Source organism: Phyllobates terribilis, unplaced genomic scaffold, assembly GCF_046119375.1.
Source record: "Phyllobates terribilis strain yellow unplaced genomic scaffold, ASM4611937v1 Scaffold_10__3_contigs__length_209671492, whole genome shotgun sequence".
Taxonomy (NCBI): Eukaryota; Metazoa; Chordata; class Amphibia; order Anura; family Dendrobatidae; genus Phyllobates; species Phyllobates terribilis.
Window position 1 is genome coordinate 198,851,167 of NW_027362770.1, and position 25,684 is coordinate 198,876,850.

Consider the following 25,684-nt stretch of genomic DNA (forward strand, 5'->3'; position numbering starts at 1 on the left):
ATACAGGAGATACCCAGGTTATACCGGCTGTACATATATAATTATATACAGGAGATGCCCAGGTTATACCGGCTGTACATATATAATTATATACAGAAGATACCCAGGTTATACCGGCTGTACATATATAATTATATACAGAAGATACCCAGGTTATACCGGCTGTACATATATAATTATATACAGGAGATACCCAGGTTATACCGGCTGTACATATATAATTATATACAGGAGATGCCCAGGTTATACCAGCTGTACATATATAATTATATACAGAAGATACCCAGGTTATACCAGCTGTACATATATAATTATATACAGGAGATGCCCAGGTTATACCGGCTGTACATATATAATTATATACAGAAGATACCCAGGTTATACCGGCTGTACATATATAATTATACTAGATGGTGGCCCGATTCTAACGCATCGGGTATTCTAGAATATGTATGCGGCCGACCGGGTGCAATCAGTAGAGCGTTGTTTAAATTTGGCGCCAAGCTCGCTGATTGGTCGCGGCCGGCAACCGCGACCAATCAGCACAGCAGTGTTTAAATGTGGCATCAACATCGGTGATTGGTAGCGGGCAGCGGCCGCGACCAATCAGCACAGCGGTGTTTAACTTTTGCGGCAAGATCAGTGATTGGTATTGGTGAGGAGCGGGGAACGGAATCGTATTGGTGAGGACCGGGGAGCGCCGCGCTGCCTGTGCAGATACTTCCGCTGCGAGAAGCCGGGACATGAGCGACTGCTCGCAGCAGAAGTATCCCGACCCGCAGCGCCGCTCCTTGGTCCTCCCTTCACACCCTAGCCGCATGGAGGTCAGCGGCGCCGGCGGTCATCTCCCAGCTGCATCGCTGCTGAGCTCTGTCCCGCAGATGAGCCGCTAACGGCCGCCATCTTTTTTCAGAAATCCCGCGGCGCTGATTGGCCGCTGCCGGACCAATGAGCGACGCGGGATTTCCAGGACAGACAGAAAGACAGAAAGACAGACAGACAGACAGACGGGATAAGACGATTATATATGTAGATACAGGAGATGCCCAGGTTATACCGGCTGTACTTATATAATTATATACAGAACATGCCCAGGTTATACCGGCTGTACATATATAATTATATACAGGAGATGCCCAGGTTATACCAGCTGTAGATATATAATTATATACAGGTGATACCCAGGTTATACCAGCTGTACATATATAATTATATACAGGAGATACCCAGGTTATACCAGCTGTACATATATAATTATATACAGGAGATACCCAGGTTATACCAGCTGTACATATATAATTATATACAGGAGATGTCCAGGTTATACCAGCTGTACATATATAATTATATACAGAAGGTGCCCAGGTTATACCAGCTGTACATATATAATTATATACAGAATGTACCCAGGTTATACCAGCTGTACATATATAATTATATTATTATTATTTATTATTATTATTCATTATTATAGCGCCATTTATTCCATGGCGCTTTACATGTGATCGGGGTATAATACAAGAACAACTACAATAATCTTGAACACAATGTGACGGCGACTGGTACAGGAGGAGCGAGGACCCTGCCCGCGAGGGCTCACAGTCTACAAGATATGGGTGAGGATACAGTAGGTGAGGGTAGAGCTGGTCGTGCAGCGGTATGGTGGAGCGAGGACCCTGCCCGCGAGGGCTCACAGTCTATAGGGGATGGGTGAGGATACAGTAGGTGTGGGTAGAGCTGGTCGTGCAGCGGTATGGTGGAGCGAGGACCCTGCCCGCGAGGGCTCACAGTCTGCAAGGGATGGGTGAGGATACAGTAGGTGAGGGTAAAGCTGGTCGTGCAGCGGTATGGTGGAGCGAGGACCCTGCCCGCGAGGGCTCACAGTCTACAAGGGATGGGTGAGGATACAGTAGGTGAGGGCAGAGCTGGTCGTGCAGCGGTATGGTTGAGCGAGGATCCTGCCCGTAAGGGCTCACAGTCTACAGGGGATGGGTGAGGATACAGTAGGTGAGGGTAGGGCTGGTCGTGCAGCGGTATGGTGGAGCGAGGACCCTGCCTGCGAGGGCTCACAGTCTACAGGGGATGGGTGAGGATACAGTAGGTGAGGGTAGAGCTGGTCGTGCAGCGGTATGGTGGAGAGAGGACCCTGCCCGCGAGGGCTCACAGTCTACAGGGGATGGGTGAGGATACAGTAGGTGAGGGTAGGGCTGGTCGTGCAGCGGTATGGTGGAGTGGTGGTTACTGCAGGTTGTAGGCTTGTCGGAAGAGGTGGGTCTTCAGGTTCCTTTTGAATGTTTCCACGGTAGGCGAGAGTCTGATGTGTTGGGGTAGAGCGTTCCAGAGTAGGGGAGAAGCACGGGAGAAATCTTGTATGCGATTGTGGGAGGAGGAGATAAGAGGGGAGTAGAGGAGGAGATCTTGTGAGGATCGGAGGCTGCGTGCAGGTATGTAGCGGGAGACTAGATCACAGGTGTATGGAGGAGACATGTTATAGATGGCTTTGTATGCCATGGTTAGGGTTTTGAACTGCATTCTCTGGGCAATGGGGATTGACAGAGAGGAGAGGCCGGGGAATAGTTGGGGGACAGGTGGATTAGTCGGGCAGCAGAGTTTAGGATAGATTGGAGGGGTGCGAGAGTGTTAGCAGGGAGGCCACAGAGCAGGAGGTTGCAGTAGTCAAGGCGGGAGATGATGAGGGCGTACACTAGGGTTTTTGCAGATTCATGGTTGAGGAATGTGCGGATCCGGGAGATATTTTTGAGTTGGAGTCGGCAGGAAGTGGAAAGGGCTTGGATATGTGGTGTGAAGGAGAGTTCAGACTCCAGGGTTACCCCGAGGCAGCGAGCTTGAGGGACTGGGGAGAGTGGGCAGCCATTGACGTTGATAGATAGGTCAGTTGGGGGGGTTGAATGAGATGGCGGAAAGATGATGAATTCTGTTTTGTCCATGTTAAGTTTTAGTAATCTGTCAGAGAAGAAGGATGAGATGGCGGACAGACATTGTGGGATTCTGGTTAGTAGGGAGGAGATATCGGGTCCAGAGAGGTAGATCTGTGTGTCATCAGCATAGAGGTGATACTGAAAGCCGTGAGACTCTATGAGCTGTCTCAGGCCGAAGGTGTAGATGGAGAAGAGCAGGGGTCCTAGGACTGAACCTTGGGGGACACCGACAGATAGGGGGCGAGGTGAGGAGGTGGTGTGCGAGTGGGAGACGCTGAATGTCCTGTCTGTTAGATATGAGGAGATCCAAGATAGAGCCAAGTCTGTGATGCCGAGAGATGAGAGAGTCTGGAGTAAGAGGGAATGGTCCACTGTGTCGAAGGCAGATGACAGGTCTAGGAGGAGGAGGACAGAGTAGTGTCGCTTAGATTTGGCGGTTAGTAGGTCGTTGGTGACTTTGGTCAGGGCAGTTTCAGTAGAATGGTGCGGTCGGAAACCAGATTGTAGGCGGTCGAAGAGGAAGCAGGAGGAGAGGTGGGAGGACAGTTCAGAATGGACATGTTATTCCAGTAGTTTTGAGGCATAGGGGAGAAGTGATATGGGGCGATAGCTAGACAGAGAGGATGGGTCAAGGGAGGGCTTTTTGAGGATTGATGTGATGGAGGCATGTTTGAAGCATGAGGGAAAGACACCAGTTGTTAGTGACAGGTTGAAGAGGTGGGCTAGGGCTGGGATGAAGATAGTGGTAAGGTATGGGATGAGGTGGGACGGGATTGGGTCAAGTTTACAGGTGGTGAGGTGTGATTTGGAGAGTAAAGAGGAAAGTTGATCTTCCGTAATGGTGGAGAAGGTGGTTTTGGAGGAGGAGGGTTGAGTAGCTGTGGGGAGGGGCTGTGGGGGCTTTAAGCAAAAGCTTTGTCTGATGGTGTCAATCTTCTGCTTGATGAATGAGGCAAAGTCTTCAGCTGAAATAAGAGGAGAGGGAGGAGGCACTGGGGGACGGAGGAGAGAATTGAAGGTGTTGAATAGCTGTTTGGGGTTGTGAGACAGGGAGGATATGAGAGATGAGAAGTATGTTTGTTTTGCTGCAGTGAGTGTGGACTTGAAGGTAGTGAGGGACTGTTTGAATGCGATGAAGTGCTCATTAGAGTGGGACCTTTTCCATCTACTCTCAGCAACCCTGGAGGCCCGTCGCAGTTCTTTAGTTAGGCTGGTGTGCCAGGGTTGTCTGTTGATTGTGTGAGCTTTGGTATGTGTGAGGGGGGCAACCGAATCGAGAGCTGCAGCTGTTGTGGTGTTGTATAAAGTGGCAGCAACATCTGCATCATGTAAGGAACTAATGCCTGTAAGAGGGAGAAGGGATTCAGAGAGTGAGTGTAGGTCAAGGTGTTTGAGATTCCTGCGAGGGTATGCAAGTTTGTGGAGTGGGGATTGTTGCCCTGGAGAGGAGAGGGTAGAGAATGTAAGTAGGTTGTGGTCAGAGAGAGGGAGAGGTGAGTTAGAGAGGTTAGATAGGGAACAGAGGCGGGTGAAGATGAGGTCCAGCGTGTGGCCGTCTTTGTGGGTGGGTGTGGAAGACCACCGGGTAACACCGAAGGAGGAAGTGAGGGATAGAAGCTTAGAGGCAGCTGAGAGGGAAGTGTCAATGGGGATGTTGAAGTCGCCCATTAGGATAGTGGGGATGTCAACGGAGAGGAAATGAAGTAGCCAAGTGGTGAAGTGGTCAAAGAAAATGGTGGTTGATCCTGGGGGGGCGGTAGATGACAGCCAGTTGGAGGTTCGAGGGGGAGTAGATGCGCACGCAGTGCACTTCAAAAGAGGGGCGAGTAATTGAGGGCGGCAGTGGGATATGGGTGAAGGACCAGTTATCTGAGAGGAGGAAACCTATTCCTCCACCGTGCTTGCCGGTGGGGCGGGGGGTGTGGGAGAGGTGGAATCCGTCGTACGAAAGTGCAGCAGGAGAGGCTGTGTCGGAGGGGGTGAGCCAGGTTTCAGTGATGCCGAGGAAGGTAAGCTTGTTAGTGATGAAGAGATCGTGAATATAGGAAAGTTTGTTGTAGACGGAGCGAGCGTTCCATAGAGCTCCTGTTAGAGGGACTGGGGAAGCGGGGGCTGGGCGGATGGGTATAAGGTTAGAAGGGTTACGAGAGTTTGGGATAGGTCGTGGGTAGGAGTTGGAAGTGATTGTAGGGATGTGGTGAGGAGGGCCGGGATGTGGAGAGATGTCACCGGCAGTGAGGAGGAGCAGAGAAAGCGTTAGTAGGTGGGAGCAGGAGAGGGCATGAGGTGGCTGTCTGTGTTTGGAGGCAAAGGATTGTATGTTGAGGAATAGCTCTGAGGAGGAGGTGAGATGGGTGGGGAGAATGGAGGGAGAGATGAAGAGTTCATTACTAGGTGTAGGGATTAGGGTTGGTCAGAAAAGGTTAAGGATTAAGGGGGTGAGAGTGAAAACAAAGACAAACATTGTTTACTGTGACTTAGTATCCAGTTACCTTCAGTTCACTTCAGGTTCAATTCAGGATTAATTCATGTTTCTCACACTTCAGCTAATGGCCACACTTAAGGTGATGGACACAGACTAAAAGACTATTATATATAGGAGATTCCCAGGTTATACCTGCTGTACAAATATCATTATATGCAGAATATGCCCAAGTTATACCAGTGCCCCTCTGTGCTCATACAGACTAACAATGCCCCTTTTTGTGCCCTGTATAGTAATAATAACCATGTTCCTCCTTACAGTTGTTCAGCCCCATGGAGAAATAATGTCCCCGTCCATTATTCTTTCGAGGCATAATAATAACAATAATACTATAATGCTCCGCGTGCCTTCTGTAATTGATGCCCCCCCCCTCTTATTATTCCTCCACCTATTGCTTTTTTGCATGTTTAACTTCCCAGATGAGCATTGCACGGCCTATAAGTCTCCTTATGCCATCTTCGTATTCATCACAAGGAGAAATGTTCCTCCTTGCGCCCCCTGTCGGAGGTCTCTCCTCCAGCCTTAATCACATCTGCTTTGCACTGATGAGAAGCAAACATCCTGAAACACATGTCTGTAAACAGAGTGTCTGGCTTGGCTTCTTATCCTAAGTCATGGTGCAAGGCTCGTTAAAGCGTCGATATTAACTTTTAGGATTGCTATTTCCAATAGGTGGCGCTAGAGATCACGTTCTTCCTGAAGAGGCTTTTTGTATCCTAATAATAATGACCCCTCTGATTGATAGAAAAGTTCCCATCCCGGTTACAACCTTGTTGGGTTCTTTCATACAATGGTAATCATCAGTAGTGGGTAACTTGTAGCTTCTGGACCTCAATGCAAAATCCTTCAACTATTGCAGGTCTATAATAATTTTACTCTTCTTATATGTAATTGCCTCTTCAGAGAAAAAGAGGACTTGAACTCTATAGCGCCACCTATAAAAAGCAGCAATCCTACAAGTCACAATTAACCCTTTAACGAGTCGTGCAATATGACTTAGGATAAAACCCAAATCAGAATCTCAATTTACTCTTCTTATATGGACCAAAGGGAACTTTTGGCTCAAGGACTACTACACCCCCTGTACCCATCATAGTTACGCCCCTGGTTGTCAGAGTGGTTGTCCCGAGCTATAACAGGACCTTATCTCTGGCGCCACCTATTGGACGAAGAAATCCTAACAGTCAATATCGACCCATTAATGAGCCTTAGGATAAGAAGCCAAACTAGAAACTCCATTTGCAGACACATGTTTCAGGGTGTTTGCCCCTCATCAGTGCAAAACGGGAGATCAGTTTGGCTGGGTGAGAGGTGTCGAGGACTAGGGTGTAAGGGGGAACGTTTTTCCATGCCTGTGTAAGGAGACTTATAGGCCATGCAATGCTCTTCTTTTATCTCATTCCGTACAACAACATCCTAAAACCCTGTCGCCCTCTTCTCCGATTCTCTCGCTCAGGCGCTGATGATAATTGAATACGACCCTGACTTGTCGACTATTTTCTTGGAACAAGTAAAGTATTAAGACGCGGGGATGTTGTGCAGCGTTACCGCGTGTGATTGTCCCCGGCAGCCACAAATTAATTAAAAGTAGACGGGAGCTGGCGGAGGAGAAGAAGCGCGGCCGGGGTTTTCTTGCGCGCTCCTCTCCGCTGCGTCGGGTAAGTAGCGTGTTCTTTTGTTCCGCGCGCCCTGTTTCATTTCGACTCTCATTGTCCTCATTGTTCTGTAGAACAGGAGGGGTCTGGGCTGGGAGCAGCCAAGGTCCCCGCTAATGACGGGAAGTCTTTAAAGTTAGCACTACATTTCATCTTCTCTGCAGGAGAGATAGGATGCATCCAGTGTTTGATCCCCACCGAGCAAGTTTTCTTCTAGTTAATTAACAGATCCCTATTACACACTCTCATCTCCAAGCACAGAGGAGGCCCATAAGGAGGTGATTCAAGGCCGATCGTGAGGAATTAGCAAAAAACCAGTTGTTTTAAGACTAATGTTCCAAGAGGAGAAGGGAAGAAAAAAAACACCAATGTCCTTTCTGGGCTCCGGCTGTTTTCCGCCTTTGTTCGCTTCACTTGATATCTGATCCTTTACCTGCGGCTTCTTGTAACATTTTGCAATTTTCTTTTTTTTTAAATTTCTGACAATGAATATTTCAAGCGTTGACCCCCAGAATGTTCTTGACGAGCGGTCACAGAGGGACTGAAGGAGGTCCAGCAGAGTGGTCCAGGAAGACAAGGACCAGACTACGTCACGGTGGTCCCGGATCTCCGCCCCTTCCCAAATTATTGAATTCCACCTGTTTGGCAGGAAAGCTACTGAGTTATTATAACTGGATACATTTTAGTTACATTGTTTGATCTCCACTTCTTGTAACATAAAAACATTCCCTTCTTAAAGGAGAACGGCACATTTACTGATAATTGGAGACATGATAAGCGATGACAATGACGGGGGTCTTATAATCTGTGCCCCCCAATGATTTCCAAGACGAAAGAACCCAATAATGAGCTTGAACCCATGAGAACTAGCATAATGGAGCTGGGCCTTAGGAGAACGTCACTGACCAGTCTAATATTGAGGCCCTCAATGATGGGGGATGTAGTGCAGCAGCAGTCCCCTGGTAGGAGGATGATGGGGGATGTAGTGCAGCAGCAGTCCCCTGGTAGGAGGATGATGGGGGGTGTAGTACAGCGCAGTCCCCTGGTAGGAGGATGATGGGAGATGTAGTACAGCAGCAGTTCCCTGGTAGGAGGAAGATGGGGGATGTAGTACAGCAGCAGTCCCCTGGTAAGAGGATGATGGGGGATGTAGTACAGCAGCAGTTCCCTGGTAGGAGGATGATGGGGGATGTAGTACAGTCCCCTGGTAGGAGGATGATGGGGGATGTAGTACAGCAGCAGTCCCCTGGTAAGAGGATGATGGGTAATGTAGTACAGCAGGAGTCCCCTGGTAGGAGGATGATGGGGGATGTAGTACAGCAGCAGTCCTCTGGTAGGAGGATGATGGGGGGATGTAGTACAGCAGGAGTCCCCTGGTAGGAGGATGATGGGGATGTAGTACAGCAGCAGTCCCCTGGTAGGAGGATGATGGGGGATGTAGTACAGCGCAGTCCCCTGGTGGGAGAAGCCATTAGTGATGTTCTTCTCCATTAGATCGATGCCACTAATGCTCCCATCATGGAGACGTCTCACAAGAAACACAAATCTCCTCCTGGATCCGATCAATAATCAGCAGCTTCAGGGGCAGAGATGTCGGATACGTCCCATGTGCTACAAAGTAAGTGCCCCCCTAGAAATATCAGTCCTGTACCGTCACCCAGAAATATACCAAAATATGAGACCCTGATCCCTGTGCGTTATTGTTCTCCTGTGTCAGCCAGCTAGAACTCTGCGCCCTCATCGTCGTCTAATCATGGGGTCACCCAGGCGGCACAGAAGAGATCTGCCCCTGCTCTGTATCCTCCCTCTGTAGCTCCTCCAGTTGCAGCCCCTACTGTGTCCTCCTCCCTCTGTAGCTCCTCCTGTTGCAGCCCCTGCTCTGTCCTCCTCCCTCTGTAGCTCCTCCTGTTGCAGCCCCTGCTCTGTCCTCCCTCTGTAGCTCCTCCTGTTGCAGCCCCTGCTCTGTATCCTCCCTCTGTAGCTCCTCCTGTTGCAGCCCCTGCTCTGTCCTCCTCCCTCTGTAGCTCCTCCAGTTGCAGCCCCTGCTCTGTCCTCCCTCTGTAGCTCCTCCTGTTGCAGCCCCTGCTCTGTATCCTCCCTCTGTAGCTCCTCCTGTTGCAGCCCCTGCTCTGTCCTCCTCCCTCTGTAGCTCCTCCTGTTGCAGCCCCTGCTCTGTCCTCCTCCCTCTGTAGCTCCTCCTGTTGCAGCCCCTGCTCTGTCCTCCCTCTGTAGCTCCTCCTGTTGCAGCCCCTGCTCTGTATCCTCCCTCTGTAGCTCCTCCTGCTGCAGCCCCTACTGTGTCCTCCTCCCTCTGTAGCTCCTCCTGTTGCAGCCCCTGCTCTGTCCTCCCTCTGTAGCTCCTCCTGTTGCAGCCCCTGCTCTGTCCTCCCTCTGTAGCTCCTCCTGTCACAGCCCCTGCTCTGTCCTCCTCCCTCTGTAGCTCCTCCTGTTGCAGCCCCTGCTCTGTCCTCCTCCCTCTGTAGCTCCTCCTGTCACAGCCCCTACTCTGTCCTCCTCCCTCTGCAGCTCCTCCTGTCACAGCCCCTGCTCTGTCCTCCTCCCTCTGCAGCTCCTCCTGTCACAGCCCCTGCTCTGTCCTCCTCCCTCTGTAGCTCCTCCTGTTGCAGCCCCTGCTCTGTCCTCCTCCCTCTGTAGCTCCTCCTGTCACAGCCCCTACTCTGTCCTCCTCCCTCTGCAGCTCCTCCTGTCACAGCCCCTGCTCTGTCCTCCTCCCCCTGTAGCTCCTCCTGCTGCAGCCCCTGCTCTGTCCTCCCTCTGTAACTCCTCCTGTTGCAGCCCCTGCTCTGTCCTCCTCCCTCTGTAGCTCCTCCTGTCACAGCCCCTGCTCTGTCCTCCCTCTGTAGCTCCTCCTGTTGCAGCCCCTGCTCTGTCCTCCCTCTGTAGCTCCTCCTGTTGCAGCCCCTGCTCTGTCCTCCTCCCTCTGTAGCTCCTCCTGTTGCAGCCCCTGCTCTGTCCTCCTCCCTCTGTAGCTCCTCCTGTTGCAGCCCCTGCTCTGTCCTCCTCCCTCTGTAGCTCCTCCTGTTGCAGCCCCTGCTCTGTCCTCCTCCCTCTGTAGCTCCTCCTGTTGCAGCCCCTGCTCTGTCCTCCTCCCTCTGTAGCTCCTCCTGTCACAGCCCCTGCTCTGTCCTCCTCCCTCTGTAGCTCCTCCTGTCACAGCCCCTGCTCTGTCCTCCCTCTGTAGCTCCTCCTGTTGCAGCCCCTGCTCTGTCCTCCTCCCTCTGTAGCTCCTCCTGTTGCAGCCCCTGCTCTGTCCTCCTCCCTCTGTAGCTCCTCCTGTTGCAGCCCCTGCTCTGTCCTCCTCCCTCTGTAGCTCCTCCTGTCACAGCCCCTACTCTGTCCTCCTCCCTCTGCAGCTCCTCCTGTCACAGCCCCTGCTCTGTCCTCCTCCCCCTGTAGCTCCTCCTGCTGCAGCCCCTGCTCTGTCCTCCCTCTGTAACTCCTCCTGTTGCAGCCCCTGCTCTGTCCTCCTCCCTCTGTAGCTCCTCCTGTCACAGCCCCTGCTCTGTCCTCCCTCTGTAGCTCCTCCTGTTGCAGCCCCTGCTCTGTCCTCCTCCCTCTGTAGCTCCTCCTGTTGCAGCCCCTGCTCTGTCCTCCTCCCTCTGTAGCTCCTCCTGTTGCAGCCCCTGCTCTGTCCTCCTCCCTCTGTAGCTCCTCCTGTTGCAGCCCCTGCTCTGTCCTCCTCCCTCTGTAGCTCCTCCTGTTGCAGCCCCTGCTCTGTCCTCCTCCCTCTGTAGCTCCTCCTGTTGCAGCCCCTGCTCTGTCCTCCTCCCTCTGTAGCTCCTCCTGTCACAGCCCCTGCTCTGTCCTCCTCCCTCTGTAGCTCCTCCTGTCACAGCCCCTGCTCTGTCCTCCCTCTGTAGCTCCTCCTGTTGCAGCCCCTGCTCTGTCCTCCTCCCTCTGTAGCTCCTCCTGTTGCAGCCCCTGCTCTGTCCTCCTCCCTCTGTAGCTCCTCCTGTCACAGCCCCTGCTCTGTCCTCCCTCTGTAGCTCCTCCTGTCAGGTCCTGCACAGGATTCAATGCTGTTCATGATCTGTGCCAGTCTGTATAAGGCTCTGTTCACATACGCATGGCTTCCACTCATGACGGATTGCTGTGGCACCCAATGATTTCTGTGATGTTGATGGCAAGGATGATGGCACGCTGCAGGTTTTCTTCATCATTAGAAGTGATGCAGCTCAGAGACTCCAGCAGCCTAAATGTCAGCCTCATGGTATTTATCACAAGAACCAGCAGGCTCAGGATGAGCGATGTCTTTGTCTGGCCAATAGGGCCCCTCCAGTACCTGAAATCTAGTGGGCTAGCACAGCTCAGGAGAACTCTTCTCCCACTTCCCCTGACTTTTCTCCCATTTCCCCTTTTACTGTTCTGCTGGTTCACCTGACTCTTCTCCTGCATCTCCTGACTCTTCACCTCGTTACCCCTACTATTCTCCCTATTCTCCCCTACTTTTCTCCTGATTCCACCTGACTCTTTTCCCATTTCCTCTGAACTCTTTCCCCAGTTCCCATGGACTCTTCTCTCAATTCTCCTAGATTCATCTCCCGGTTCCCCCTTACTGTACTGCTGGTTCCCCTACTCTTCTCTAGGTTCCCCCTACGCTTCTGGTTCCCTTGACCCTTCTCTCGGTTCCCCCTCACTCTTCTCTCAATTCCCCCTTCTCTTCTCCTGGTTCCCCCTACCCTTCTCCTAGTTCCCCCTACTTTCTCTTAGTTACCCCCTACTTTTCCCCTGGTTCCCTATGACGTTTCTCCCGGTCCCCCCAGTTCTGTTCGCCTGATTCTCCCTGACTTTCCTTTTCCTTTGAACTCTTCCCCCAGTTACCCTGGACTCTTCTCCTGTTTATCCTGGAATCTTCTCCTTGTTCCACTTACTCTTCTCCTGGTTCTGCCAACTCTCCTAATGGTTCCCCCAAACTTTTCTCTTTGCTGCCTTGACTCTTTTCTCGCTACCCACCTACTCTTCTCCCCGTTCTCCACTACTTTTCTCCCAGTATTCCCATAATTTTCTCCTGGTTCTCCCTACTTTTCTTCTGGTTCCCCTGACCATGTTTCTTGTTCCTCTGACTCTTCTCCTGGTGTCCGTCTACTTTTCCACTGGTTTCCCCAAACTTTTTGTCTACTTCCCTTTGACTCTTTCTCCATTTCCTCTGAACTCTTCCCCCAGTTCCTCTGGACTCTTCTCCTGATTTCCCTGGAATCTTTTCCTAGTTCCCCCTACTCTTCTCCCGATTCCTCCCTACTCTTCTTCTGGTTCCCCTTTACTTTACTCTCACTCCTCCCCCCTACTTTCCCCTTGGTTCTCCTTGACTCTTCACCCATTTCCTCTGAATTCTTATCCCAGTTCGCCTGGATTCTTCTCCTGATTCTCCTGTAACCTTCTAGTTCCCCCCTACTTTTTTCTCAGTTCTCCCCTACTTTTTTACTGCTTCCCCTGAGTCTTCTCCTGGTTCCCCTGAGCTTGCTCCATGTTCCCCTTCATCTCTTTCCCAAGTTCACCTGACTCTTTTTTTCCCCAGTTTCCGTGCATTCTTCTTCCGATTCCCCTGAACTCGTTTCCTGGATACCTCTAAGTCTTCCCTCACTTCCTCCAATTCATCTCCCAGTTTCCCTGGACTCTTCTCCTGATTCCCATGAATCTTCTACTTGTTCCACCTACTTTTCTCTTGGTTTCCCATATTCTTCTTCTGGTTTCCCTCCAACTCTTCTATCTGTTCCCATAACACTTCACCCAATTACCTACAAGTCTCCTCTCGGTTCCTCCAACTCTTCTCCCCCCACAACCCCTAGACTCTTATCTTGGTTCCCCTCCAACTCATCTTTCTATCACCCCTGACTCATTTCCTAGTTGTCTACAATCTTCTGCCAGATCTGGCCAAGTTCTGGCTCTGATTCTGGAGGTCTCGGGACTTACATATTCATTGTGGAGCCGGTGAGTTGTAAAGTATTCATCCCACATCTACATAGCGCCCCTATAACCAAGCGTCCTGGTGAGGCCTTCAAGTCCATGACAGCAAGCAAGGTAACAATTAATGGCAAGAACAAGGAGGCCCCTGGCCAAGACTTTTTTCCAAATTTTGATACCAGCAGATGGGTGCATGGACCCCTTCTCCTCCTCTGTGACCCTGGAAATTTCCCTGACGATAACTTTGCGGGGCCACATTTCTTGACGATGACTTAATTTATGATGGGTGTGAAAGAAAGCAGTAGAATTTAAGGGTTAATGGAATGTTCCGCCGAGTGAATGATACACTAAGATTCCATGAGTCCGGAATTGTCAGAGAGGTCGGAGTGTATATATATATAAAAGGGCGGAGACCCCCAATACAGACGGCCCAAGAGGAAGGGGAATGAGGCGCGGGTGTTATACAAGGGCCCCTGCACATGTGGAGACACCGGAGAACAAGCCACCTGTTAGTTTATTCATTTGCTGGTGATTTTAGGAGGTTGTTGTTGTTGTTTTTAGATTTTTTTTTTCTTATTTATGTTTTTATTAGTAATTTTAGGGGATTTATTGTTTTTATTTTCCATTTCTTGCATTTTACACTTTTTTTGCTTTAATTTACTTATTTATTTTTTATTATTATATTTTTTGGTCGGAAGATTTATTCTGGGTTTTCTTTCTTCATTTTCCATTTTTTAATTGTGTTGTTTAGATTTTTTTTTTTAGTTAATATAGTTTTTGTTGGGGGAGATTTATTTTGTATCATAATATTGTAGTTTTCAAAATATTTTTTTTAACTTTTACATTTTTTGGAATATATGGATTTATTCTGTTTATGCATTTTTACTTTTTTGCTTTTTTTTTATTAGTTTTTATAGCTTTCTACCTTTTTTTTTACGTAATTTTTTATTTTTGCGGACAAGGGATTTATTCTGTTTTGTATTTTATTTTTGGGGTTTTCTACATTTTTTTCTTATTGTAGTTTTCTTTACAGGTGATTTATTGCGTTGTTGCATTTTTACTTTTTTTTATTATTTTTTGGAGTTTTATACTTTTTTCTACGGATTTATTACGTCGTTTTTTATTTTTGCAGACAAGGGATTTATTCTGTTACGTGTTTTATATCTGGAGTTTTGCACATTTTTTTGTTTTTATTTCAGTTTTTTTTACAAGGGATTTGTTCTGTTTTGTGTTTTATTTTCATACTTTTCGCCATTTTTCCACATTCGCTTTTCTCTTTAGCCTTGTATGTCTGTGAACACCTTTATGCATTTGATTGTTGCGGTAAATGTGGGGTCACGGGGGGCTGCCTGATGTCTGAACCTCCACAAAGCTTTTACCTGTTCATTTATAAAATGTGTTAATTGCCTCGGCGGTAACATGATGCGATATAATGTGAAACGCGCGAGGTGAGATTTTCTCCGCGCGCGCCCTGAATTGTTTCGCCTTTAATAGAGGCTAATAAGACCCCTGGAAATGTCACGATTCTGCAAGGAGATGAGGAACAAAGGGGGGATTGTTCAATTGCCTGGTAACCGGCTGCATCAGACCATACGGGGACGCAACCACCTGAAGGGGTTAAACTGTCAGGAAATCCAACAACATGGTCCAAGAGGATGGAGCCAGTCAGCAAGGAGAGCCGGGAGCCGGGAATGTGGAGCAGAGGCGCAAAATACTGCAAATTACTGGCGCTTAAAATGTAATTGTATCACTCACCCGGAAGTACACTGATATACCGCAATAATATATACACACTGATATACCGCAATAATGCATACACACTGATATACCGCAATAATATATACACACTGATATACCGCAATAATGCATACACACTGATATACCGCAATAATATATACACACTGATATACCGCAATAATGCATACACACTGATATACCGCAATAATATATACACACTGATATACCGCAATAATGCATGCACAGTGATATACTGCAATAATGTATACACACTGATATACCACAATAATACATACACACTGATATACCGCAATAATGCATACACACTGATATACCGCAATAATGCATACACACTGATATGCCGCAATAATATATACACACTGATATACCGCAATAATGCATGCACAGTGATATACTGCAATAATGTATACACACTGATATACCGCAATAATACATACACACTGATATACCGCAATAATGCATACACACTGATATACCACAATAATATATACACACTGATATACCGCAATAATATATACACACTGATATACCGCAATAATATATACACACTGATATACCGCAATAATGCATGCACAGTGATATACTGCAATAATGTATACACACTGATATACCACAATAATACATACACACTGATATACCGCAATAATGCATACACACTGATATACCGCAATAATATATACACACTGATATACCACAATAATGCATGCACAGTGATATACTGCAATAATGCATACACACTGATATACCACAATAATACATACACACTGATATACCGCAATAATGCATACACACTGATATACCGCAATAATGCATACACACTGATATACCGCAATAATGCATACACACTGATATACCGCAATAATGCATACACACTGATATACCACAATAATACATACACACTGATATACCGCAATAATGCATACACACTGATATACCGCAATAATGCATACACACTGATATACCGCAATAATGCATACACACTGATATACCACAATAATGCATACACACTGATATACCACAATAATGCATGCATAGTGATATACTGCAATAATGTATACACACTGATATACCACAATAATACATACACACTGATATACCGCAATAATGCATACACACTGATATACCGCAATAATGCATACACACTGATATGCCGCAATAATGCATACACACTGATATACCACAATAATATATACACACTGATATACCGCAATAATGCATGCACAGTGATATACCACAATAATGCATACACACTGATATACCACAATAATGCATGCATAGTGATATACTGCAATAATGTATACACACTGATATACCGCAATAATACATACACACTGATATACCGCAATAATGCATACACACTGATATACCACAATAATATATACACACTGATATACCGCAATAATATATACACACTGATATACCGCAATAATATATACACACTGATATACCGCAATAATGCATGCACAGTGATATACTGCAATAATGTATACACACTGATATACCACAATAATACATACACACTGATATACCACAATAATATATACACACTGATATACCACAATAATGCATGCACAGTGATATACTGCAATAATGCATACACACTGATATACCACAATAATACATACACACTGATATACCGCAATAATGCATACACACTGATATACCGCAATAATGCATACACACTGATATACCGCAATAATGCATACACACTGATATACCGCAATAATGCATACACACTGATATACCACAATAATACATACACACTGATATACCGCAATAATGCATACACACTGATATACCGCAATAATGCATACACACTGATATACCGCAATAATGCATACACACTGATATACCACAATAATGCATACACACTGATATACCACAATAATGCATGCATAGTGATATACTGCAATAATGTATACACACTGATATACCACAATAATACATACACACTGATATACCGCAATAATGCATACACACTGATATACCGCAATAATGCATACACACTGATATGCCGCAATAATGCATACACACTGATATACCACAATAATATATACACACTGATATACCGCAATAATGCATGCACAGTGATATACCACAATAATGCATACACACTGATATACCACAATAATGCATGCATAGTGATATACTGCAATAATGTATACACACTGATATACCACAATAATACATACACACTGATATACCGCAATAATGCATACACACTGATATACCGCAATAATGCATACACACTGATATGCCGCAATAATGCATACACACTGATATACCACAATAATGCATACACACTGATATACCACAATAATGCATGCACAGTGATATACTGCAATAATGTATACACACTGATATACCGCAATAATGCATACACACTGATATACCGCAATAATGCATACACACTGATATGCCGCAATAATGCATACACACTGATATACCACAATAATGCATGCACAGTGATATACTGCAATAATGTATACACACTGATATACCACAATAATACATACACACTGATATACAGCAATAATACATACACACTGATATACCGCAATAATGCATACACACTGATATACCGCAATAATACATACACACTGATATACAACAATAATGTATACACACTGATATACCGCAATAATGCATACACACTGATATACCGCAATAATGCATACAGACTGATATACCACAATAATGCATACACACTGATATACCGCAATAATGCATACACACTGATATACCACAATAATGCATACACACTGATATACCACAATAATGCATGCACAGTGATATACTGCAATAATGTATACACACTGATATACCACAATAATACATACACACTGATATACCGCAATAATGCATACACACTGATATACCGCAATAATGCATACACACTGATATGCCGCAATAATGCATACACACTGATATACCACAATAATGCATACACACTGATATACCGCAATAATACATACACACTGATATACCACAATAATGCATGCACAGTGATATACTGCAATAATGTATACACACTGATATACCACAATAATACATACACACTGATATACAGCAATAATACATACACACTGATATACCGCAATAATGCATACACACTGATATACCGCAATAATACATACACACTGATATACAGCAATAATGTATACACACTGATATACCGCAATAATGCATACAGACTGATATACCGCAATAATACATACACACTGATATACAGCAATAATGTATACACACTGATATACCGCAATAATGCATACACACTGATATACCGCAATAATGCATACAGACTGATATACCGCAATAATACATACACACTGATATACAGCAATAATACATACACACTGATATACAGCAATAATGTATACACACTGATATACCGCAATAATACATACACACTGATATACCGCAATAATGCATACACACTGATATACCGCAATAATACATACACATTGAAATACCGCAATAATACATACACACTGATATACAGCAATAATGTATACACACTGATATACCGCAATAATACATACACACTGATATACCGCAATAATGCATACACACTGATATACCGCAATAATGCATACACACTGATATACCGCAATAATACATACACATTGAAATACCGCAATAATACATACACACTGATATACCACAATAATACATACACACTGATATACAGCAATAATGTATACACACTGATATACCGCAAAAATACATACACACTGATATACCACAATAATGCATACACACTGATATGCTGCAATAATACATACACACTGATATACTGGGTTTAGTGCATCGAGAGCTGATTACTAGGTGGACTGGGTCTAGAGGTCACTATATGGAGGATGGGGCACTGGGGCCATAACTGGGTGGGCTGCATGTTGAGGTCACAATTTGTAGCATTGGGTCCATTGGTCACTTCCGGGTGGACGGGGTCTAGAGGACACTGATGAGGTTACAACCAGGAAGATTGGGTCCAGAGGTCACTTAGTGTTAATGACACCATGGTCTTGACAGTCTCCGTACAAATATTTCTAAAGTCTTGGTCCATAAATATTTATTATAAAGTCAGGAAATAAAAACAAAGAAAAGTTACAAAATAATCGCAACATTAAAAGCTGAAATTCTAAACTCCACAGAGTCGACGCCGCCAAGAAAATTCTGAATGTCATTGAGTAATCTCCATTAATCATGTCGACAACCAACACCGACTCCGACATGAAGACGTTGACTTGCGTCCAAGTTGCGTTGAAGGCGACGGGTCAAGGTCCACAGGTGAAGGTGCGCAGGGAATGCGGCAGCAGATCAATGGACGCTTCTCCCGGCTGGTAAATGGTGGAAATGACGCGCCCCTGGGCCTGAGTCGTGCGGCATCGCGCGCACGGGGGCTTACCCGGAGCCGGATCAGATAGGGGTAGTAGTCTCGTGGCGGTGACCCGGTCCGTGCCCAGGGAGTCAAACTGAGTGGCAGTATTTAGCAGTAGATGTAAGAATGTTCGACTACGCCACCCGTGGATTGCGGTCATGAGACCGCCGCTGCAGGGCAGACCGCCGAGCCTGGTGTTGTTGGTGCAGCTGAGAATGGAACGACTCCCCACGGGAGGAGTATTGCCTCAGGGCAGCTATTGTAGAGTTGATGATGGGGGTGATGGTGCGGATGTCCCAGTACTGGTGGTGCAGGTACGACGATGAAACACGGAGTCTGGTAGTGCAGTTTCAAAAGCTTTACTCACGGTTCTTTATCAGGTCGCTTGTGCACAGTAGGACCACCCGAGTCATGCTGCGTTCACCAGGTCAGGGACTCGGCCAACTCCCAGGCAATTCCAGAGCGTGGTCCAGAGCTCCCCTCTCTTCCTTCCTACTGGCCGTCCCCACCAGGGACCCACCTTTGTCCGGCTTCCTCGGGCCTTATGGGGGTAAAACCTCTCTCCGGTTTCCCTGACCCTATGTGGCGTGCCTTCCTGGTGGATGTGGTGAGGGGTCGTGCCAAAACTTGACCACGACCTCCGGTTCCTGGCTAAGGATAATTGGCCTCCACCAGTTTGGGATCCGGCACCCTTCTCTGCCAACCCTTCACCCGTTTTCGTTCTCTTGTGGGATCTCAGGGTTCCCTCTATGCTTGCGTCTCTGGGCCTTTCTTTGTGTTTCTCCTCTTCCTTCTCTCTCCTCTCTGCTTCAGGCCTAGCTCTGGAGCTGGGCCCAGACGGAGCCACAGCTCCCTGTCAGCCCTCTCTTGCTGAACTCTCTCTCAGCTTCTCCTCAGACTGAACTCACTTGTTCCTAGATGGTGCCCACCTTAATACTCCCTCTGACACCCGAGCCCTGGTGACAATGCAACCAATGGGCTCCTACCTATGCCCAGAGTCCCTCCCCTGTCTGCTCCTACACCACTGGGATGTTCCTCCCCCCCCCCACTCCAGCCAGGGACAGACGCTGTCGTACCTGCACAACTATCTGGTGGGAGTACCGTTGTTCTGTCCCCCGGAAATGGGGTGAGTGTAGTGCATGCAGCCTACTGAGCTCAGTTCCACGCCCCATCCTTACCCGGGAGTGGAATACCACACCTCTGGTTCGAGGTGCAATACCCCTGTAGCAGCCGAGTCCTCTGGGTGCTACATTCCCCCCTGGTAAATCACAGCACGTCCTCGGGCTGGAAAAGAGTAAAACAATTTAGACATACAAAAATTTTAAAGTGTACACTTGCATGTAAGATATATTAACTTTCAATCATCCCTTTATGGGAGGTACTTTTCTTCTTTTAACGTTACAGGTATAAAACATTACAGAAACATTATTAGACTTTCTGCACACACTTATAAAATACCATCAACTTTTTTTTTTTTTAGCAAAAACTTTTTCATATAAAACATTCTTGACCAACACATTCTTGATCTCTGGTCACCGTGCAACTTGTGACCAGGTAAAGTGCAACAGTCTCTAGTTCTAAAGTAGAAATGCAGTTCTTCTATAAAACCAGTAGGGGGCGCCTTAGGAAGCGCAACTATTTACAGGGTGGCCGCTCTCAGTCCTCGGCCTGGTAAGGGATTAAGGGCACACTGGTAACAGTTCACACAAACACCAATTTTACGACAGTTCTTGTACCCCGACGGGTAACTATATACAGTCCTTCTTTACCACTCTCTAATAATGGTGTCCTCTTCGTGCTCCTTCCTGAGGGTAGTCTTCAGACCCGTCCGGGTCCTCTTGGCTTTCCTCATACTGTATCTCCTCCTCAGTCAGCCGGTGTACGTGAAGGGCGTACGGTCCTTTGGCACACTGATGCCGGGTGAAGGTGACCTCATCACCCGGGTAAAGGTCACGTCCACGGTGTCCCTCCGGCAGGTGGCTCTCGACATCCCTGCGGGTGACAAAGACGTCGCCGGGGGTTCGGTGGTCTCGGATAAAGCCCCAGCCGTGTTCCAGTTGAAACTTTATTACGGTCCCGTTGGCGCGGGGACCGTGGGCCGTACGGGGGTTTCGTCGGGCCCGGCGTTTCTGCTCCGCGCTTTGGACCTGCAGCTGTTCCTCGCGGATCCGCCTCTCTCGCCGTTCTCTCCCAAAGACCTCTAGCTGTTGACGGCAGCACTCCTCACGCCGGGCTGCGGCCGCCCGGGTCTCCTTGGTGAACCCCATGAGGTCCTCACCGGTCGGGTCCCATGCGAATTGGGCGTCCTCCAACGGGAGCGGGACAATTTTGGCGGGCGCCGGTGCCGGGATCAGAGGCTCACACAGGGGTCGTTCCCTCCGGAGTCGGGGGTTGATGTACTCCGGTGGCCACACAAAGGGCAGCCCGTCCGGGCTAGTATGCTGCGCGAAGAGATCTTCGCCCAGGGGCAGCACTGTGGAAGTTGAGGGCGCTGGGGCAGCGGAGGTACCCGGCCTTGCGTCCAGGCCGGAGGCATCCTCTTTGGGTCCAGGTATGGCACCTTTGGGGAGGAGGGCGCTGTGGGGGCAGCGGCGCCCGGATGCACCAGGCCTTGCGACCAGGCCGGCAGCACAGTGGAGGTAAAGGGCGCTGTGGAGACCGCGGCGCCCGTGGGTACTCGGCCTTGCGACCAGGCCGGTGGCGCTTCCTCTTTTGCCGCGCTCTGGGTCAAGGGGCGTGGCGCAACAGAGGGCGCGACCGCGGCTCCTGCCGCTTGAGGCCTAGTTTGGAGCAGCGGCGGTGCGGCAACGGGCGCGGTGAGTATGACTTCGGGCTCTGCGACGGGGAGCTGGGGCAGGCTTACGGCTACTGGGCACGGGGTGATGACGTCCCCATTACCTGCTTCCATCCTTGCAGCTCCCTCCGCGGCGTCGTCTCCGGCCTTCGTCCCTCCTGCACCATCCTCAGGGGCAGACATGCCCCACGTTGCGGGTGGCGTCCTCTGCTGGCGGGTTCCAGCCTGCTGGGCCATCTCCCTTCTCCATTCGGCCAGTGCTTCTTGCTGTACTCGGGCCATCTTCCGGGCCAAGGCCTCCAGCGCGGTCTGTGCACGCTCCCGATCTCTGGGAAGTTGTGCCAGGATCTCCACCAGGCCTTCTGGGGTGGCGGCCTGCAACAGGTTCCGGACCACAGGGTCGGTGCTGCTCGACTCTCCCTCCATCTCCGGGTGCGATCTGTCCAGACTCCTCCAGGCCGCACCCATCCTCTCTGTTTTGTTCCCTATCCGCCCCCATTGAGGGTGGTCCCGGGGCAACTTAGTGACAGTCAGTTCCAGGGGCAGCCCCCTCACGCTGATGGACATTTCTATCATTGCAGTCTCTGCTGGTGGGGGCGGTTTCCGCTTTTGGCGCCATTCTTGGACCTGGCCCACGATGGGAGGTGGTCTTTTGCCACCCTCTGGCACGCCCATAATGGCGTCCGCTCTGCCCGGGCGGGAAATCGTCTCAGATGGCGGGAATCGTCTCCTTATGGTGGGAAACTCCGTGGATGGCGGGCAAAGGCTGCAGATGGCGGGCAAATGGCGGGAAACGACCCGAGATGGCGTCCGATGGCGGGGACCCTCTGGAATTGGCGGGAGACTTCTTCTTACGGTACATGTGAACTTTTCTTCAGGCACGCAGTACCTGGTGGTTGCGGGCACGTGATCCTGCCGACTACGCCAAAGTTGACGCGCCCCTGGGCCTGAGTCGTGCGGCATCGCGCGCACGGGGGCTTACCCGGAGCCGGATCAGATAAGGGTAGTAGTCTCGTGGCGGTGACCCGGTCCGTGCCCAGGGAGTCAAACTGAGTGGCAGTATTTAGCAGTAGATGTAAGAATGTTCGACTACGCCACCCGTGGATTGCGGTCATGAGACCGCCACTGCAGGACAGACCGCCGAGGCTGGTGTTGTTGGTGCAGCTGAGAATGGAACGACTCCCCACGGGAGGAGTATTGCCTCAGGGCAGCTATTGTAGAGTTGATGATGGGGGTGATGGTGCGGATGTCCCAGTACTGGTGGTGCAGGTATGACGATGAAACACGGAGTCTGGTAGTGCAGTTTCAAAAGCTTTACTCACGGTTCTTTATCAGGTCGCTTGTGCACAGTAGGACCACCAGAGTCATGCTGCGTTCACCAGGTCAGGGACTCGGCCAACTCCCAGGCAATTCCAGAGCGTGGTCCAGAGCTCCCCTCTCTTCCTTCCTACTGGCCGTCCCCACCAGGGACCCACCTTTGTCCGGCTTCCTCGGGCCTTATGGGGGTAAAACCTCTCTCCGGTTTCCCTGACCCTATGTGGCGTGCCTTCCTGGTGGATGTGGTGAGGGGTCGTGCCAAAACTTGACCACGACCTCCGGTTCCTGGCTAAGGATAATTGGCCTCCACCAGTTTGGGATCCGGCACCCTTCTCTGCCAACCCTTCACCCGTTTTCGTTCTCTTGTGGGATCTCAGGGTTCCCTCTATGCTTGCGTCTCTGGGCCTTTCTTTGTGTTTCTCCTCTTCCTTCTCTCTCCTCTCTGCTTCAGGCCTAGCTCTGGAGCTGGGCCCAGACGGAGCCACAGCTCCCTGTCAGCCCTCTCTGGCTGAACTCTCTCTCAGCTTCTCCTCAGACTGAACTCACTTGTTCCTAGATGGTGCCCACCTTAATACTCCCTCTGACACCCGAGCCCTGGTGACAATGCAACCAATGGGCTCCTTCCTATGCCCAGAGTCCCTCCCCTGTCTGCTCCTACACTACTGGGATGTTCCTCCCCCCCCCCCCACTCCAGCCAGGGACAGACGCTGTCGTACCTGCACAACTATCTGGTGGGAGTACCGTTGGTCTGTCCCCCGGAAATGGGGTGAGTGTAGTGCATGCAGCCTACTGAGCTCAGTCCCACACTCCATCCTTACCCGGGAGTGGAATACCACACCTCTGGTTCGAGGTGCAATACCCCTGTAGCAGCCGAGTCCTCGGGGTGCTACAGAAACAAAGAGACGTTGGGCCGTTATTCCCGTGTTGTGGAGGAGTCGTGTGCCAGATAGGCATCTCCGGCAGCCAACATACAGCAATCGCTGGCACCGCCGCTTGCGCTGACTTTTGACACTGACAATATGCTGGTGATAGGCAGAGGTGAGGCGCCGACTATCCAGAAGAAGAAGAAATATGACGATAAGGGAGAATAAAAGTAATTAACTCCATGCCATATGGAAGGAAAATGTTTTGATTACAAGCGGGCCAAACTGGGTGCCAGGCTGAGCTTTGTGTCCAAAACCATATGTATAATTATCCGCGCTCACATGCATTTTAATTAGCATTTGATGAAGTAAAGGAGGGTTTTTTTCTAGGTTGCTACTTTCTGTCATAATTTCCATTTGTAGGTGGCAGATTCTGCGGCTGTGCGCTGCCAAGCGCGGTGTGACCGCCATCCAAGTTTCTGTAGCTTGCAGATTACAATAGTGTAACAATATATGCCGGAGAATTAAAGTTTATGAGCGAGCGAGTCGTGTCACACACTTTCCAAATGTCATATCTGGCAAGTCCTGCCCAAATAAATATATGATACTGAGGGTGGAGGCAGGAATACTAATATAGTCATCATGAGGAAAACATGACGGCCATCACATTGCTGAAATCCCCTACACCCAGTAATGACGAGCCTGAGATTCCAAGGTCACTGGTCACATCCTGACCCCTGTATATCCTCCATCTCTTAACTTCCTGCCCCCTGTACTTCCTCCATCTCATACCTTCCTGTCCCCTGTACATCCTCCATCTCATACCGTCCTGACCCCTGTATATCCTCCATCTCATACCTTCCTGCCCCCTGTACTTCCTCCATCTCATACCTTCCTGCCCCCTGTACTTCCTCCATCTCATACCTTCCTGCCCCCTGTACTTCCTCCATCTCATACCTTCCTGCCCCCTGTACTTCCTCCATCTCATACCGTCCTGCCCCCTGTACATCCTCCATCTCATACCTTCCTGCCCCCTGTACTTCCTCCATCTCATACCTTCCTGCCCCCTGTACTTCCTCCATCTCATACCGTCCTGCCCCCTGCACTTCCTCCATCTCATACCGTCCTGCCCCCTGTACTTCCTCCATCTCATACCATCCTGTCCCCTGTACTTCCTCCAGCTCATACCTTCCTGCCCCCTGTACATCCTCCATCTTATAACTTCCTGCCACCTGTACTTCCTCCATCTCATACCGTCCTGCCCCCTGTACTTCCTCCATCTCATACCGTCCTGCCCCCTGTACATCCTCCACCTCATACCGTCCTGCCCCCTGTACTTCCTCCAGCTCATACCTTCCTGCCCCCTGTACTTCCTCCATCTCATACTGTCCTGTCCCCTGTACTTCCTCCATCTCATACCATCCTGTCCCCTGTACTTCCTCCAGCTCATACCTTCCTGCCCCCTGTACATCCTCCATCTCATAACTTTCTGCCACCTGTACATCCTACATCTCATACCGTCCTGCCCCCTGTATTTCCTCCATCTCATACCGTCCTGCCCCCTGTACTT